This window comes from Myotis yumanensis, unplaced genomic scaffold (genome assembly GCF_028538775.1).
Source record: "Myotis yumanensis isolate MYYU_CA2020_CCGP unplaced genomic scaffold, mMyoYum1.0.hap1 SCAF_10, whole genome shotgun sequence".
NCBI classification, from domain to species: domain Eukaryota; kingdom Metazoa; phylum Chordata; class Mammalia; order Chiroptera; family Vespertilionidae; genus Myotis; species Myotis yumanensis.
In genome coordinates this window covers 37,536,932-37,557,367 of record NW_027223761.1, presented here as the reverse complement: position 1 = coordinate 37,557,367, position 20,436 = coordinate 37,536,932, and the positions used below count along the sequence as shown (strand labels likewise).

Sequence of the window (20,436 nt, the reverse complement as noted above, 5' to 3'; positions counted from 1 at the left end):
GTCAGTTCTACATATGGTGATTTTCCCTTGGAGGAAAGCCCCACAATTGCCACACTCACACAGGCTTCCCAAAAGAAATCAAGCAGACATATATGAGTTGAAATATAATGCAGTTCTTTCCTTCATAATAACCAATTTACCTGGGCACAGCTACCACTACAGCCTACCTCTGAAAGAAAAAAGTCCTTAAGCTGAATGTTTTTTAAAAATGCCCATTTGCTGCCCTGACCGGTTTGGCTCAGTGGATAGAGCGTCAGCCTGCGGAATAAAGAGTCCCAGGTTCGATTCCAGTCAAGGGCATGTACCTTGGTTGCGGGCACATACCCAGTAGGGAGTGTGCAGGAGGCAGCCGATAGATGTTTCTCTCTCATCGATGTTTCTAACTCTCTATTTCTCTCCCTTCCTCTCTGTAAAAAATCAATAAAATATATTTTTAAAAAAATAAAAATAAATAAATAAATAAAAATGCCCATTTGTCAAACCAGTTTGGCTCAGTGGATAGAGCATTGGCCTGCGGACTCAGGGGTCCCAGGTTCGATTCCGGTCAAGGGCATGTACCTTGGTTGCGGGCACATCCCCACTGGGGGGCGTGCAGGAGGCAGCTGATCGATGTTTCTCTCTCATCTATGTTTCTGGCTCTCTATCCCTCTCCCTTCTTCTCTGTAAAAAATCAATAAAATATTTTTTTTTTTAAAATGCCCATTAAAGTTTAAACAAACTTTAATAAGATATTGAAATCGATCATTGAGGAATCAGCAAGGTTTTGTTATACAAACATAAGAGCACTAATAGGCCGCTCAAACTAAATATCTATTTTTTGTAATCTAGTGAAATAATCCATAACTGCCTAATTGTTATATTCTGTTATTCCTACAGTCTATTAAAATATCTTATATTCTATTAAAAGCTACTTAATTTAAAAAATCTACAGGGGTCAAAAGCATAGAACCCAAAATGTGTGTACACAAATGTTTGACATCATGACTTAAAAAAAACATACAGCCCGGCCTGTGTGGCTCAGTGGTTGAGCACCGACCTATGAACCAGAAGGTGACAGTTTGATTCCCAGTCAGGGCATATCCCGGGGTTGTGGGTTTGATCCCCAGTAGGGGGCATGCAAGAGGCCTGAAGAGAGGGGGACTGGAGAGCAAGAGTGGGAAGGAAGACTTCCTTTTCTCTGTATATTCTTTTATACTCTTCAGGCAATCACTGTGGTTTCTTATATATCCTTCCAGAGATGTTCAAATACAAAGAAAAATTATTTATGTGCATATAATGCATTTTTGGAAGGAGAGATCTGTAGCCTGTAACAAAACCTCAGAGGTGTTCATGATCTCAAAAAAGGTAAGCATCACCATTCTAGAGCAAGGCTAAGGGTTCTCTACTCCCAGTCCTTTGGTAAGCTTAGCAGAATTGCAACCTTGTCTGCTTTTGAGTATTACCACGCATCATTCCAGACTACAAAATAGCTTCAGTAAGCAATGTTGGTTAACTGTGCATGTGGTTACAAAATACCACATCTGTTTGTAAAGAACTTTCTAATTTTTATGTTTTTTCCTCAAACAATCCCTCCAGTGAATAGTCCCTTCTGTTACTGTTTTGACTGACTGACAATGAAAACCTGTAGAAAATTTCTGGCATATACCTATATATACATCAAGACAGTAGATGTTTTTCTCTCACAACCTGAAAATGTTCTGTTGTTATAAAAAAGATTTTATTTATGGAGAAAACCAAGATGGCGGCATAGGTAAACATGGGAGTTTGCTGCCTCGAACAACCACTTCAAAAATACAACTAAAAGACGGAACGGACATCATCCAGAACCACAGGAAAGCTGGCTGAGTGGATGTTCTACAACTAGGAGGAAAGAGAAAAGCATACCGAGGCTCAGAGGAGGCGCAGTGCTGAAGTAAAATACTAAGGTTCGGAGTGCATGTGGAGCGGGCTGGAGGCTGAGGGCGCGGTTGTTTTCAATCGGGAGGGAGTCTCAGGCTCTGAGCTCCAGTTCCGGGCAAGTCTCTAAGGACCCAGACTCATACGGGAGAAGCGGGACTGTCTGGCATCGCTCAGAACCCTAGGGCAGCTTTCTCTCCGTGGGGCTTGCAGCGACTACTGGGACACTGAGAAGCAGAGCTTCTGAGGGCAAGACTGAGAGCAGCCATAATTGCTAACCCCGCCCTGTTGATCCCGTGGGACCCGCCCCGCCCAAGCCCTGCAGGGAGGCTTTTGCTGGATAGCCTCAGGCAAAGGCTAGATTAGCACCTCCCTAGAGATCCAGGAGCCAGGAAGCCCAGAGGTCAGAGTGGGACCATCCAGCTTTAAGCTCTGTGGAACCATAAAAGACACACTCAGGAGGCAGACTCAGTGAGCACCAAAGCCCCATCGAAGCAAGTCTAGCCCCAGAGGGGTGTCTCCAGCACAGAAGTTCTCCCACCGCAGACACAGCTGATTCTCACAGCCAATTGACCTGGAGGTCAATTCCTCACAGTGATAACTACAACAATCAAGGCTTAACCACAACAAGACTGTGCACAAAGCCCACAAGGGGGTGCACCAAGAGTGTCTACCTTAGGTAATTGGGACACTTAGCACAGAAAGGCACTCTATCGACACAGCGAAGCATAAAAAAATGCCGAGACAAAGAAACAGGACACAAACGACAGAATTGGAGGAAAGCAAACTGTTGGATATAGAGTTCAAAACCACACTTTTAAGGTCTTTAAAGAACTGTTTAGAAGCCCTCGAAAAGACTGGTAAGACCGCCGATAAATGTAGTGAGATCCTCAAGAAATCTAATGAGACCCTCGATGTTGTGATAAAGGACCAACTAGAAATTAAGCATACACTGACTGAAATAAAGAATATTATACAGACTCCCAACAGCAGACCAGAGGGTCGCAAGGATCAAGTCAAAGATTTGAAATACGAAGAAGCAAAAAACACCCAACCGGAAAAGCAAAATGAAAAAAGAATCCGAAAATATGAAGATAGTGTAAGGAGCCTCTGGGACAGCTTCAAGCGTACCAACATCCGAATTATAGGGGTGCCAGAAGATGAGAGAGAGCAAGATATTGAAAACCTATTTGAAGAAATAATGACAGAAAACTTCCCCTACCTGGTGAAAGGAATAGACTTCCAAGTCCAGGAAGCGCAGAGAACCCCAAACAAAAGGAATCCAAAGAGGACCACACCAAGACATATCATAATTAAAATGCCAAGAGCAAAAGACAAAGAGAGAATCCTAAAAGCAGCAAGAGAAAGAAAATCAGTTACCTACAAGGGAGTACCCATACGACTGTCAGCTGATTTCTCAACAGAAACTTTGCAGGCCAGAAGGGAATGGCAAGAAATATTCAAAGTGATGAATACCAAGAACCTACAACCAAGATTACTTTATCCAGCAAAGCTATCATTCAGAAGTGAAGGCCAGATAAAGAGCTTCACAGATAAGAAAAAGCTAAAGGAGTTCATCACCACCAAACCAGTATTATATGAAATGCTGAAAGGTATCCTGTAAGAAGAGGAAGAAGAAGAAAAAGGTAAAGATACAAATTATGAACAACAAATACACATCTATCAACAAGTGAATCTAAAAATCAAGTGAATAAATAATCTGATGAACTGGTGATTGTAATAGAATCAGGGACATAGAAAGGGAATGGACTGACTATTCTTGGGGTGGGGGGAGAAAGGGGTGTGGGGGTGAGTGAAGAGATTAGACAACAATCGTGCACCTATGGATGAGGACAGTGGGTGGGGAGTGAGGGCAGAGGGTGGGGTTGGAACTGGGTGGAGGGGAGTTATGGTGGGAAAAAAGAGTAACTAATGTAATAATCTGAACAATAAAGATTTAATTAAAAAAAAAAAAGATTTTATTTATACCTAAACAGAATTTAAGGGACAAAATTTACTTAATACTCCTGGTCGCTATAACCAACTTAAGTTATAAGGTTATTAATAAATATTAATAACCTGACCTAGCTGGTTTGGCTCAGTGGATAGAGTGTCCAACCACAGACTGAAGGGTCGAGTGTTCAATTCCAGTCAAGGGCACATACCACGGTTGCAGGATCGATCCCCGATCTGGCCCCAGGTGTGTGCAGGAGGCAACCAATCAATGTGCCTCTCTCACATCAATATTTATTTCTCTGTGTCTCTCCCCCTCCCTTCCACTCTCTCTAAAAATCAATGGAAAAATATCCTCAGGTGAGGTTTAACAACAACAACAAAAAAAAACATCCTAAAAGGAACCTTCGTGCACTGCTGGTGGGAATGCAGACTGGTGCAGCCACTGTGGAAAACAGTATGGTTTCCTCAAAAAATTAAAAATGGAACTCCCATTTAACCCAGTAATCCCACTTCTAGGAATATATCCCAAGAAATCAGAAACACCAATCAGAATGGATATATGCACCCCTATGTTCATAGCAGTACAATTTACAATAGCTAAGATGTGGAAACAACCTAAGTGCCCATCAGCAGATGAGTGGATTAAAAAACTGTGGTACATCTACACAATGGAATACTACACTGCTATAAAAAAGAAGGAATGCTTACCATTTGCAACAGAATGGATGGACTTGGAGAGCATTATGCTAAGCGAAATAAGCCAGTCAGAGAAAGATAAATAACACATGATCCCACTCATTTGTGGAATACAATGAACAACATAAACTGATGAACAAAAACAGAGCCAGAGGAAAAAAATATTTTAGAATATAATAGAAGTAATCCTGTTATTTGCAGATTTTTAGTATTTCCTACAACTTTTATAATATTATACTATGTTAGTACAGTTTTGGTAATATTATTATATTAAATATCTTTTTTCCTTGAAATATTGTATATTGCATGTTATTATATTTAAAATCGTTCTTGAAATATTAATGTTTATTGCATGTAAATGGCAAATTATTTTGTATCTATAATCTGATAATAGATTTATTTTGTATATTGTAAAAAGTAAATAAAATAAACATCCTAGAGCCATACCCTTTAAAATATACATTAATTTTGTCAGGATAGTTAATCTCATTTGGACTTCAGTTATTATAAAGTATTATAATTGGCATTTTAACAAAATCATAAATGTTAGTTTTAAAAGATAACTGCTTAACTTATCCCCTTTTTCATAGTAGAATCTATTACCTTGCCTGAATATCATGTAATGAGTGCCTTTCACTCTCCCCTGCCAAAGTGCATAAAAGATACAATACATAAAATCAAGGTTCTTTTTCTATAACCAGCTTAAAAAAGATTCAGTCTGACCTATGTGCATTTATTTTATTGCTCTGTAATGTTGTTGTTTGGGGGGGGGGGGGGGTTATTCCAAATACCAGGCTATTTTCTATTTATTTAAGGAAAGTACTTGACTGATGATGCTGGGTGGGCTGGACCTGGGAGAAAATGAGATGCCAGGTGCTCTTTAAATGGATAGGAGACAAGAGCAGACTCAGAAAAGCTAAGCCTGGACGGTCTCCTCACTTGTTCGTCTTGCTGAACAATCCCTTTTCCTTCTCTCACGGGCTTGAGGATAATTTTAGATTGGAAGAAATTAAAGTCTAAAAATTTACTGATTTGAAACTGGTTACCAATCATTGTTCCAGTGGTATCAATCAAACATCTCTAGATTCAAGAATGATTTATCCCTCATGACTAAGCTTACTGAATTTTGTTCAAGCATCCCTGAAATAATAATTATAAGAATTAATGTCTTCTAGTCATTTTCTAGGATTGCAAAAACAAAAAATGAACCTATAGCAAGCAAATAAGAAAATGATTATATATCTGTAGCTATGAATTCATTTCCTTATTCACAAAACAAGTATTTATTTTTAAAGTAATTTTTATTTTTCCAATTATACTTGGCATACAATATTAGTTTCAAGCATGTATTAAATATCTGCAAAAGAAGTGTTTTTTACATCACTGGAAGTAAAGGAGAAATAAGTCCTATAAGCAAATGTACAATCTAGTGAGGAAGGTACATATAAACAAGTCAAAGTAAAATAGGTGGAATAAAAGAAATAAAGAGGAGGAAATATAAGAATTTGCAGCAGTAGTGATTCTTACTGAGAACTCAGCGAAAGAGACTTGAAACTGAACTTAAATGATTGTTAGAATTTCTATTTCAATAAATAGGAGGAGAGATCATTCAGAACCAAAGGAATTGCCTGAGCTGTGAAAGTGAAATACTGGCTTTAAGAACAATGACTGGTCCTCCTCTGACTAGAGTAACAGAGGCTAAAAAGGTAGAAAATAGTTTGGCCGTTCTTCAAGTCCAACATAGAATTACCATGTGACCCAGCAATTCTACTCCTAGGTGTATACCCCAAAGACGGAAAATAGGTGTTCAGATAGTGTACACAAACATCCACAGCAGCACTATTCACAATAACCAAAAGGTAGAAACAACCCAATATCCATCAACAGATGAATGGATGAATAAACTGTAGTATCTATAATAATAATAAAAGCATGATATGCTAATTAGACCGAACGTCCTTCCAGACGACCTTCTGGATGAAGCCAGGGCTGCAGAGGGAAGCCAGTGCCGGCAGCCGGGGGAAGGAAGGCCTACTCTTGCACGAATTTTGTGCATCAAGCCTCTGGTATTTATGGTACACAATAGAACATTATCTGGCCACAAAAAGAATGAAGTACTGATACATGCTGCAGTGTGATGAGCACTGAAAATATTCTGTAAGTGAAAGAAGCCAGGTCAAATGTTGTATGATTCCACGTATTTGAACTATCCAAATAGGTAAATCTACACAAAAAGAAAGATTAGTGATGGCCAGAGGCCAGAGGGAGGAAGAAATGGGCATGGGATCTCCTTTCGGGGTGATGAAAATGTATTGAAACTACATAGAAGTGATAGTTGCATAACATTTTGAATGTAATTAATGCCACTGAATTATACATTTTTAAATGATTTTTATGTTGTATGAATTTCACCTCAAATTTTTTTTGAAAAGGTAGATTATGGGCCTGTGGTAAATAGTACTAGTGCTTGCTAATATCCATCCCAGGCCCCAGAAGTTTATATGTTGCAGTCATCCTGCAGTTGGGCAGGGCCATGTGACTCTTCTGGACAACAGGCTGTAAGCAGAATGGATAGATGTCACTTCCTGGTCAAAGTATTGAAGAACGGGTGAGAGATGTCCATTCTTCTCTTCTCTGCCACATGGATCCAAAGCCATTGAGTCAATGAAGCAGACTGTCCCTGAATAAACTCGCACCTCCCTACTGAGCCATGCCGGACATACTGCATGAATAAGAAATATGTGTTTGTTGTTTTAAGCCATTGAAATCTTAAGGGATGTTATTGCAGCATAAGCTAAGCCTACTCTGACCGATATAAGGGTCAGATCTAGAAAGGCCATGAAAGTGATATTAAGAAATTTTAATTTTATTCTGAAGGGTGTGGAAAGACAATATTTTCAAGGAAAAAAAGTGACATGATGTGCACTTGAGAAAAATAATTCTGGATGCAACGTGCAGAGCAAATTAGAAACAAAGGTAGTCCTCAACCTTTGGTGCATGCTAGAAATCACCAGAGGAGAACTGTAGTCATTTTCCAATTCCTTTATATTTCTATAAAGAATAAAATATTTGTCCTCTTGGGAAAAAAAAGTCATCTGAGGAGCTTTTCAAAAGGCAATTCTCTGGTCCAGGATATCTTTAGATATTATGAATCAGAATCTCTAAGGGACATGTCTAGTTCAGAGATGACCAAATTTATGTGCTTAATAGATTCAAGTAAACAGTACAATTTAACTATTTTCTTAACAAATGGAATCATAAATGCTTAGGGAGTTATTAAAATAGTAAACTATGAAAAGGTTACTCATATTAGTATAGTCATAGTTATGACTGTAAAAATTTATACACCAGTACACTCTGGGGAGTGGCAGTGTGCATGCATCTACTTTATTGCTAAGTGGTAGCCCACCCTAACATTTCTGGAATGCTAGGAAACATGGCTGACACACTGGAGTCAGAGGACAGAGCCATCCTCAGTCTCCTGAAAGGCCAAGCTCTTCCCACCACTTAACATCTACTATCTCATTTCCTCCTTTCTTTCCTCTTTTCTTCTCCTTCGGGATACTAGCATTCCATTCTGTCCTTAGTTCCTTCCTCCTGAGTATCTAACTCATCAGCCAACTTTCCATTCATCAAGACTTGAAGAGCCAAGACTTAAGGGTTCAAAAAGTCTAGGCTATAGATGCATTGGAAGCTTTCACTCTAAACTTCATGTGTGTGTGCGGGGGAGGGAGGGAATACTACCAAATATGATTTATTAAATGCAACTGCTAAGAGCCTCAGCTTTCCAGCACAGAGATTCTAATACCATAAAGAAATAGATCCTCTGCTGACCATAATTCAGTTTGTGTTGCAAAAGCAAATCTTCAGAGCATCTCAAGAAAAAGGTTTCTTTAATCTCTGATAAATAGAACTGAAGTGACTGATAGAAAAAGCACCTTTATCATTTCTGAAACCCTACTACAAGGTGCAAAAGAAACTGACAGGCTTCACTACAAACCTCCGCCCCAAACTAAATATTGCCCAACAGTCCTTTTACTTATTCTTAGTGATTTAGATCCTCTTTTTGCTCCCCACAGCAACTGTTCTAAGCCTATTTTCAAGACTTCTAACTACTGCCAGCAGGTAGCCACTGAGAAAACAGCTATGTGACTCTAAGTTCCTGTACTGTGTCAAAATGCACCTTCTTTCCTCCCTGTCTCCTGTCCCAGAAGCATGCCTTTTCCTTGGGGAGAATAATCTCTACCTTGTTGTATTGCCTGCATTTCATGTCTTCTTTTTCTACCTCCTAATTTTGTGAGTGCCTCCTCCAGCTGTTTTCTGAGAAAGGGTGTGTAGGAAGTGAATATTTTACTACTTTGCAAGGCTGAAAATGATTTCAAACTATGCTCCCCCTGAACCGTTTGTCCTTGTAAAGAATTCTAGGTAAAAAAAAATATTTTTTTTTTAATTCAGATTTTAGAAGGTGTTGCCCCACTGCTGATATACTTTTTAATACTGCAGCTGAGGAATATGCTTTTTTGGTCTCTGGAAGTTTGTAGAATCTTTTCTGAAATTTCATGATGATGTGCCTTGGTACTTTTTTAAACACTGGTTTAAGGCACATGGTGAGCCTTTTTAACGTGGAGGCTCATGTCCTTTAGTGCCAATAAATGCTCCTGTATTGTCTTTAAAATAAATTTCATCCCCTGCATTTTCTTTAATTTCTTCTTCTACAACTCCTATTATTTATATGTTGAACCCTCTAGATTGATCTCTTTAATTGTCCATCTCATTGTCTTTTTGTTCTACCTTATGAAGAATTTTGTAAGTTTTTCCTTCTAACTCTTCAATATTTTTATTTCAACTATTTTATATTTTTACTTTCCAAATGCTCTTTCTTGTTCTGATTGTTCCTGTTTTCTATAGCATCTTGAGCTTCCTTCTTGACATTCTCTACAGTCCCAGCATTACTATCAACACCTTCTCCTACCTCTAGGGCCACTATTTTCCAGTATCCTTCATTACTACCTCTTCTTTTACATACCCTTTGGTTGGAAGATTTTCTTTTGGGTCTTTTCTACATAGCCTCTCCCTAAAGCATCTTATCTGCTTGCATGGTTTGAATGAAATATGCTGATATTTCCAAACTATTATCACTAGCTCCAACCTTTTCTCTTGAGTTCCAGAGCTGAACTTCCAACTATTTGGTGGATATTTGCACCTGGATGTACCAAAGACACCCCAAATTTTTCATATTATTGCTGGCTTCAGGCAGTCTATGCTCCAATCTCATAAGTAACTTGTCATTCCCAGAAAATATCAAGAATGTTAACATCTTTGATAGACCCAACTTAGATGTTACCTCTTCAGTAAAGCCTTCTCTGTCTTCTTCCTACACTCAGGCAGAATGTATTACTACCCCTCTTTGAAACCAAGACAGAGTTCATAGCCCATAACACCTGTTCACAACTATTGTTCACCGTGACCCAATCTGTTGACTCTGCTAGAACGTGCACCTCTGGAAGATGTATCCATCTTCAACATTTAGCAAATGGCAATTACTCAATAAATAGCTGTTGAATTACAGTACTTTCAAATAAATATACAGTATAAACAATTACTATGTAATCATTAAATAAGCAAAGAATCTAACCAGAAACCTAGCCCTCTAGAAAAAAAGTTACATGACTTTAAGAATAAACATGTAGATATTTTTAATCTTAAAAGATTATTATTATTTTTAATATATTTTATTGGCTTTTTACAGAGAGGAAGGGAGAGGGATAGAGAGCTAGAAACATCGATGAGAGAGAAACATTGATCAGCTGCCTCCTGCACACCCCCTACTGGGGATGTGCCCGCAACCAAGGTACATGCCCTTGACGGGAATCGAACCTGGGACCTTTCAGTTCGCAGGCTGACGCTCTATCCACTGAGCCAAACTGGTTAGGGCAAAGATTATTATTTTTTAACCAAACATTTCCAATCTTACCCAAAGGCACATTCTTCATAGTCACTTACACATGTACACATTCAGAAATTAAATAGCTAATCACTTTTAAATGATCTGCTCACCCAAACAGACACCTGAACAGTTTCCTTAAAATGCTGAACACACACACACACACACACACACACACACACACAAGTGCTTGAACACATTTTTGTTGCTGTTTGGAATAACCAAAAATAAAACAAAAAGGGCAAAAATATATTTCTTTAGAATGTATCACCAATATAAAAATGTTAGTAATGGGTATTCAGCCACTCGGGTAACTTCTTTTCAGAAATATCAAGTGAGTGAAGAGTAAGGAAGATCACTCATGAACCCTAACTGGGGCACTGCTACTAAGGACATCACAAGGCTGAATAAAGAATGTTCATTCGTATGCAGAGATGTAAGCATTTTTGTGGGTTTTTTGTTTACTTCAGTTTGGGTTTGATTTTCTTTTTAAAACTATGCCCTAATGCCAAATCTTATGTGTGTGTTATTTCTTTTTACTGTTGAATTGATGCTATGTTAAGATATAAGCACAAACATCTCCTAAGTGTTTTAAATCCATCCAATTGTTTGAGAAGGCATACGTGCTGGGCCAATGAAGCCAAAACATTAGAGCTAGGAATTTTGATGAAGATAATAATTGCTTACAGACCAGCTTGTTTTAACTTGCTGAACAAAGAACACAATTTTATACCACATTTTCATCACGGGCTTTTTCTCTACATAATCACTACTGTAATGAGCACTTTAAAAGGGGAGATTATCTACAGGTTAAACAGTAAGGAAGTTATCAATTAGATTCCATCATCTTCCAAATTTCACTTACTCAAACTTTATATTAATTAAAAAATATTTTTTTTTGCTGGCCTAAGCACTGTTTTTTGATTCTTTACAAACCATTTGTTTAGTGTGCACAGCATAAATCTAGGAATGAAGGAACTCAGTTAATTTCCAGTCCTGCCCTGAATGGTTCTATAGCCTTCGATATGTCAGTTATTTCTTTGTGCCTGAGTTTATTTCTAGGACATTTCTGTCTAGCGATACAGTTCCATCTTTCTCACATCTGAAAGCTGCATTCAGCCTGTTCCTGTGTCAGGGGTTACTCCCTCACTCCTTCTCCCCACTCAGGTGCTTCCATCACTTACAGACCCCACAATTCACTCTTAACCAATATTTATTTAGGGCCCACTCCATGGCAGGCAAGTCAGTGAGCGTGGAGATGAGCTCCATCCCTAAGAGGACAGTGATACTCATTTCCTATTAACAGAAAGGATTGTCTCAATTAGTCTGCTTGTCTCACCCTGGCTCTGCATTACCTATCCTTTACTTTCTCTAGAATATGTAGCTGTAGTCCTAAATATAAAGGTGGTGCATATTCACAGGACTGTCGGTCACTCAGTGATGAGAGGGTTACAGGCCAGGCAGTCCAAGAATCAACATGGTTTTCAAGACAGAGATAAGCAGTCAGGGAAGGGACCAAAGGCACCAATTCACAAGAGCAAGATAACTATGAATGGTGCCAGTGCTGACCCTAGGTCTGCTGCATCTTTTTGCCCTTACATCTCCAGCCTCTGAGCCAGAACTCTCCAGTGTCCGCAAGCTGTAGTGACTTCTGATTCCCTTAAGGCAGGGAGTCATTCGTCTCAGTGCATAAGCCTTCGGTATCAGTTGTGCGAAGGCATGGTCACATCTTCCAATTAAGTATGAAACCTTGTAAATTACAGAGGGGCAAGGAGGTCCCATAGGCCTATGTTGCACAGAAGTGTTAAGGGGCCAGACTCTAGCAGCAGACCTTAAGTTTGAGATTCCAAACTCCGGACATGTGCTCATCAAACCCCATCTACCCACCCCATGGGTGTTTGCATGCCAATCTTCTATATCCTTATTCTCTGATCTGTTACTTGCCCTGATCCTTGCCATTCAGAGGTATTCTGGTTCTGATCCATGGCTGTGTTCTGATCTTGGGTCATGTATATGCTCCCAATCTGAAACATGTATCTGGCTCCAGATCCCTGGGCCAGGCCTGATCACAAACTTTATTCTTTTCACCTGCTCCTATGCCATTCTTTCAGCCACATCACAGCTTCTGGTCCTCCTTCCCCATCCATCGCTGTCTGCAGTTCTGCTGGCTAGTATTTTAGAATCCTTTTTTAGCTCCCTCTGGCAGGACAAAGGAAGTGTGTTATTTATTAGTTTATTTATTCAGAGAGGATCTAACTTTGCTCATGTTTAACTGTAGTATATATGTCAAGTTATTGTATTTCTGTGTGTCTCAAGTTCCTCATCTTTAAATCAATACATTTGCCACCACATTCCCTTAAAGATATAGTTAGACTTAATTAAAATAACACAGTTTCTAGGATTACAATAAAGCCATCATACTTCTGCATTCCTAACTTTTAATGAGTTTTGAGTATTAAATACATTTAGAAACAAATCAGCTCCCTAAAAGGAATAAACATTTTGAGTTATTTTTTTTAAATATAGTATCTCTCTCACTTCACAAAATATTTCTAAAATATTATGTAAAAAAAGTATTATAAATTAAGTAGATCACATTCTTCAGAAGAAACTCAATGGTGGATTCTTTTTCTTAGTGAAGAAGGATTTTGGAAATGTTAACAATTATCCCATAATTAACAAATTTTATATATTCAGATATAATTGCATTGAGTTTTCTGAAAGAGACTTATCTTAACAATCTTATGGGGAAGGAATATTCTAAGTACATTTTATTGGGTTAATTCACTTTAAGGCTTTGACTTTTCTTCTAGAAAATTACACTACTAAAACAGATGTGTTCTTCTCTTAAAGTCATGAGAATTTTCATTGTGCTAGTAGAAAGAGCAGATTCTAAAGTGCTATATAAAGGATGCTTCTAAAATGTAAAAGAGTTAAAGAAGATTCTTCATCTCAATTCCTAGGAGATGCTGCAGGGAAGGGGTAAACAGAAGCAAACAGTTTCCTGAAATTGTGCCAAGGCTACATGTCAACTGCCTGGCAGGAAATGCTTTAGGAGGGCCTAGATAAACAGACTATCATCTCTTTTTTTTTCATCCTCTACTGCTTCTTACGAAACAAATGTACTGACTTTAGCATCATAAACACAATAAGGAGAAGAGGGCACACAGGATTTTAAGTGATGATACCTATAGATTCTATAGAACAATTATATCATCTGCCCTTCACTTTTTTAAAAAAATATATTTTGATTTTTTTTTACAGAGAGGAAGGGAGAGGGATAGAGAGAAACATCGATCAGCTGCCTCCTGCACACTCCTTACTGGGTATGTGCCCGTAACCAAGGTACATGCCCTTGACCGGAATTGAACCTGGGACCCTTGAGTCTGCAGGCCGACGCTCTATCCACTGAGCCAAACCGGTTAGGGCTGCCCTTCACTTTTAACTCACATGAACCTCATGGCAAGTAGTTCCATCAGGACAGTACAGGACAAGACGTGAAAACCAGCAGCTCTGCAGCTGGAGAGTGACTGATGGCTTGATTTGGTGCCCAGGATATTGTCAGAAACAAGTGACCTTAGAAAACAAGTGGTAAACAATAACGGGAAAATCAACCTCACAGTTGGCTGAGATTGCAGCACCAGTTGGGCCAAGAAACAGACCAGCCAGAAATTCAACAGTGAGCTCCTAAGAACAAGACAGCCATGGTGGGCCGTGATAAGCTCTCACAGATCCTTGGTGATCTGGAAGGTGTGCACATGTTCAAGGTTACACACAGGCTGAATGTGAGGCCTTGCACACACAGAAAACAAAAGTCATGGCAGACTAAACTGAACTTTACATGTGTTCCCCAACCCATACACAGACCAATCAGCAAGCAGAAGCCTAACTGGCTCAAAATATTTAAATACAACCTCTTACTGATTATGAGCTGACCACTAAGCTCTGCTGACAATCCCTAGGGAGTCAGGCTTTAAAAATAAAAACAAGAATGAGAAGAAAAAAACTGAGGTCAGACATCTGTAGCTATACACTGCAAGGGAGACAGACACTACAGAATTAGTTCAGGCAAATCACTAAACAAGTAAACTAACAATAGCCAACAATCTCTGGGGAGAGGAGCAGATCAGAATCCAGAGTTGCTATATTATCTAAAATAGAGGTCAGCAAACAACAGCCCATGGCCCAATTATGGCCCACTGCCTGTCTCTTACATAAATTTTTTTGGAAGACATCTATAGTCACCATTTACATATTATCTGTCTGTTTTCACACAACATCAAAGTTAAGTAGTTACAATAGAGACTATATGGCTTACAAAGTCTGAAATAATTATTATCTAGCTCTTCATAGAAAAAGTTTCTTGGTCCCTGATCTAAAATGTTCCGTTTTCAATAAAAAAAATTATGACATACAAAAAAGAAAGTAGAACGCATACACAGAAAAAAAAAATGCATTTAATAGAAACTAGCTCTAAGAGGGCTCAAAGGTTAGGTTTAACAAAGACTTCAAGGCAGCTATCATAAATATGTTCAAAGAACTGAAAAAATAAGCCTTATTAATTTAAGGAAAGTATGACAACTCAATAGAGAATATCAATAAAAAGACAGAGATTATAAAACAAAACACAGAAATGCCAGAGTAAGTACAATAACAAAAATGAACATTTACCAGAGAGGCTCGAAAACAGATTTGAGATTACAAAAAAAAAAAAAAAAAATCAGTGATTATGAAGACAGAACAATAGAGATTATCCAATTTAGAGAAAAGAAAGGAAAATGAAGAAAAATGAACACGCTTTCGGAGACCTGTGGGACACCATCAAGTATACCAACATTTTTTTTGTTTTTTTAACATGTTTTTATGATTTTAGAGAGAGGAAAGGAGAGGAAGAGCGAAACATCGATTAGCTGCCTCCTGCATGCCCCCTACTGGGCATTGGTCTGAATCCCAGGCATGTGCCTGACTGGGAATCGAACTGGCAACCTTTTGGTGTATGGGTTGACATTCAACCGAGACATACCAGCCAAACAAAAAAAGTCACATTCATTCATATGATACATTTATATGACTTATCCAGAAAAGTGGTTGTCTGGGTCTAGCAGTGGGAGTTGAGATTAACTGCATACGGAGGGCTCTAGGAACTTTTTTCAGCTCATGAAAATGTTCCCAAACTGCATTGTGGTGATGGTTGCACAATTCTGTAAATTTACTAAAAATTACTGAATTGTATACTTAAAAAAGATGAATTTTATATGTAAATTATACCTCAATAAAGTAGTTTTTAAGAAACTCTACATGGCCCAGCTGGTGCGTCAGTGGTTGAGCGTTGACCCATGAACCAGGAGGTCACAGTCCCATTCCTGGTCAAGGCACATGTAGGGGTTTTGGGTTTCTGGTTTCAGGCTTGATCCCCAGTAGGAGGTATACAGGCGGCAGCTGATCAATGATGCTTTCTCATCATTGATGTATCTTTCTCTCTCTCTCTCTCTCAAATAAAAAACATATTTTTAAAAACTCTACATGAATTCTAACTATTTATATCTTCCAAATTACTATTCCTTCAATCTCTGATAGTTTTTAAAGTGACAAAACTTATCCCTAATCATTCCTGCTTTGCAACCTATTTTTTAACCTCCAGTAAATTTTAAAAGGTTGTGAAAGCTAATTCTCAGAAGTTTGATTCATTTTCTTTAATCTTTATCAGCGGTTCTCAACCTGTGGGTCGCAACCCCTTTGGGGGTCGAACGACCCTTTTACAGGGGCCGCCTAAGACCATCGGAAAACACATATATAATTACATATTGTTTTTGTGATTAATCACTATGCTTTAATTATGTTCAATTTGTAACAATGAAAATACATCCTGCATATCAGATATTTACATTATGATTCATAACAGTAGCAAAATTACAGTTATGAAGTAGCAACGAAAATAATTTTATGGTTGGGGGTCACCACAACATGAGGAACTGTATTAAAGGGTCGCGGCATTAGGAAGGTTGAGAACCACAGATCTATATAATCAAGATGGCAATTTTGATCATGAGTTTCTTTCATTCCCCAATAACCCAATGAGTTGATGTAATCAGGCAAAATGAATGATCTGATGACTCATACTATAATACTACTTTACAAAGCTGTAATAATCCTAAAGCTCCTAAGTCTTCTGAAGAAATAAAAATACCACCTGTCAAATGAGATAATTTATACATTCTCTGGTATGTACAGTATAAATCATTGTCTAACTCAGGCATGACACTCACTTTTGCATCCTAAGTTTTTAACCCTTTTTTTGCTCCCCTCACATAGACAAAAAATAATTTACATTGTGCTTCACTAGACTTGTTTTTTCTCCTTAAAATGTCCCCAAAATATACAGCACCAATCTCCTTCCTCAGCTCTCAGGAATAAAGACTTTCTCCAACTCATCTAGCCCCAAAACATGTAACTTCTATGTGTTCTCTGTAGTGAATTTACCCTCATGAAGTGAGAAATCATGAAAGACTTACACCAACAGTTGCTCTCTCTGTTGATGATCAGGCACATTCCTGAGCATTTGCCCTTCCTCTGGTTTCTGCTCCATTTCCAAATCTCACTGCTGGCTTTCTCAAGTACCTGGCTTGGATGTGTTTGACTGGCATGGGCCCCGATGGTAGGTCATGTTCCATCAATCTTATTTCCATTCAATTTTTAAAAAGAAAAAAATGACTCTCTCAATCTGTGGTTTACAGTATAAATCTTGAAATTATAAAACCACTAGAGGCCCTGTGCACGCACTGGTGGGGTCCCTCGGCCTGGCATGCGCCCTCTGCAATCCAGGACCTCATGAGGGATGTCGGATTGCCTGTTTCGGCCCAGTTCCCGCAGGCCAGGCCAAGGGACCCTACCAGTGCACGAATTCGTGCACCAGGCCTCTAGTATGCATATAAAATCTTTGGTTAACACGTTAAGCACCATGTCAGTCACTGGTGACTGACACTACACTTTCCATCCAGACCGGTCAGTCACTGGTGCTGCAAGCATATCGGTGAAATCGGCTATCTCGGGCTAAATGGAAAGGAAGACAAAACAGGCTTAGCACGTAACGTGTTAATCTCTTCCCACCCTCTCCCCTCTCCCCACTCCTCTGAGATTCATCAGTCTGTTCCATGTTTCCATGCCTGTGCATTGAGCATCTGCCCCCTGGTGGTCAGTGCGCATCATAGCTAACAGTCGAACAGTCGGACACTTAGCATATTAGCCTTTTATATATAGAGATGTATGCATATGTAAATATACTTATAAATATTTTTTAAAATGCCAAAATTTAGTGTCAGTTTTTAGGCTTTGATTTCATTCTAAGCATCTCCTTTCCTACATATTTCTAAATATTAAATTCTGGGAAAATTAGTTATAACTGAATATTCATTACATTCTTTAAAGTACATGTAGGTAGATTTTATTTTTTTATAGCCAACTCTTATCTGGCCTAATGGATCTATTTTTTTTATTCTTTATTGTTGAAAGTATTACAGATGTCTCCTTTTTCCCCCCTAACAGGGATCTATTTAAATTAAAAATTAAATCAGTCTATTCAACAATGTCTATCCAATACCCACTAATTAACAGGCCCTGGATATTTAGGGACACCTATGGTACAGTTTCTGCCTTTGAGGAGTCCATAGCTGTTGAGAGAGAATGAATTACAAGTACATATAATTTAAATCAGATCAAGTGAAGTAAGTACCACAATGTATATATTTTTTATAGCTATGGAAACAGAGATTGCAACTTGGGAATAACTGAAGAAGATTTCAAAGAGTTGACTTGACAAGGAAGTAATGCTTCAACTGAACCAAAATAGGGTAAGTAGGTAGCAATAGAACCTGGGGAAGAGCCAAGTGAGGTGAGATATGGCTGTAGAATCATGTGAGGGCATATTGGGAGCCAGCATGCAGTCTGATTAAGTTAATAATGCTAGCTAATACTCATTGAGCATTTACTTTATGCCAAACACTATTCAACACACTTTACAATTATTAACTTATTTGATCTGCACAACAACCCTATGAGGAATCTACTATCATTCCTATTTTATAGATAACAAAACTGAGATATACAACAGTTAAGTAACCTGTTCATGGTTACACAGACAGAGCTAAAATTTATGGCGCCAGGATCTTGAAGTCCATAAGTAATAAAAAACAACAAATGATCTCATCCCTAACCACACTCATTACAAAAGTAGTTAATAGGTATCTTAGCTACCCCCTTTCTCATTAATTCCTAGGCCATCCTTCAAGGTCTATCTGAAATAATTCCTTCTCCACAAAGCCTTCTTTGATCCCCCCAACCAAACACAATCTCTTTCTCCTCTGGGCTTCATATCACTTTATCTGTTTCAATCTTATGACAAGTCACATTTTGTTCCTGACACTACAGATTTTATGTTTTGTTTTTTCTTATTTTCCTTTAGTCTGATCCATTTCCCATTCTCCACACTCCTAGGACAGTGCCTGGTACATAATAATTCTAACTAAATTTATGAAGCACCTATTCTTTGCAAGGCATTGTGCTAAGCATTTTACAGGAATTATTTCACAGAATTCTCACAGCAACCCAATTCACAATAGCTATTTTTAGCCCCTTCTGTGACAGATAAAATACTAGATGCACCTTAAAGAAGACAAATATAGTCCCTTCAAGAAGCTTACAGTCTGGATAGGTTGGTACTATTCGTATCCCCAAGTATGGATAAAAGTGAGGTTCAAAGGATTTAAATAATGTTTACCCAGAATCACAAGCAAAAGTGACAGGGCCATAATTTAAACCCAGTTGTCAACTTTTTGAGAGGAAAGCAGAAAATGAGCAAAAATGCGTATGAATCCTGATACATAGGTGGTATAACTCAGAACTGCTAATGAAGCCATCGGTTGAGAAGCCCAGGTGAGCATTTGATTTCCCTATCTCTTAAAGTGGTCCCTCTGAGCATCAATGCGTTGCTGCACGCGGGGCAGAATCACTAATAATTAACAGCGAGGCCTTGGGCTGCATCTATCAAATATCCGAATGGAATGATGTGGAAAGTAACAATGCACAATTCCTTACATGCACGTGGTTCAACTATTCTTAAAAGGTGGGTTTAACTCACACAAATGTGTGAGTCCATACTTTCCACTGGAAGGGTGAGGAAGCTGCCCCTAGAGGATTAAGATTACCCTACACCAGCGGTTCTCAACCTATGGGTCGCGACCCCTTTGGGGGGTCCAACGACCCTTTCACAGGGGTCGCCTAAGACCATCGGAAAACACATATATAATTACATATTGTTTTTGTGATTAATCACTATGCTTTAATTATGTTCAATTTGTAACAATGAAATTGGGGGTCACCACAACATGAGGAACTGTATTAAAAGGTCGCGGCATTAGAAAGGTTGAGAACCACTGCCCTACACAACTCAGGCGCCCTCAGGCTGTGGGCCAGAAATACCTGCCTTCTAATGGCTGAACGTTCCCCCGACCCCCGACCCCGTCCACAGCCCGCTGGCCAGACTCCCTTCTCCAAAGGCCACCTTGGCAGCCGTACTGTTCGGTCTGTCCTAGCCATCTCTTCAAATAAAAGTAGCGATATCCCAGAATATTGACCTGGCAGAAAGAGGAAACTGGACGCACGAGTCTTATTCCCACAATTTCTCAGACCAACAGGAGACCACCTGACTTGGGACCAAGTTCATTCATCACGTTAAACAGCGGAGTTGACTTCCAAGGGCCAGGCCCCAGGCCCTGGGGTCTCCCCCGACAGCGCGCCCTGGCCGCCCTGGCTGCAGGTTCCATCGACCACCGCGCCCCGCACGCCAACAGCGCTCTGCCTCTTGCTCCGCTACGCCACGCAGGGACCGCGGACCGAACGCAGGAGGCGTGCCCGGCGTAGAACACGCGCCCCGCCTCTCGATATCCACC

The 20,436-nt window shown here is 39.2% G+C and overlaps 1 protein-coding gene across 2 annotated transcripts in view; it reads right to left on the bottom strand.

The window, feature by feature from the left end:
• The window catches only part of DENND2B (DENN domain containing 2B), a 172,827-nt gene extending 152,466 nt beyond the window's left edge, over nucleotides 1-20,361 (bottom strand). For both annotated transcript variants that reach the window (XM_070425344.1, XM_070425345.1), the window contains exon 1: nucleotides 20,122-20,361. The gene's annotated coding sequence lies outside the window, so the exon portion shown is untranslated. The remainder of the gene's footprint in view (nucleotides 1-20,121) is intronic.
• Between the last annotated feature and the right edge of the window lie 75 nt (nucleotides 20,362-20,436).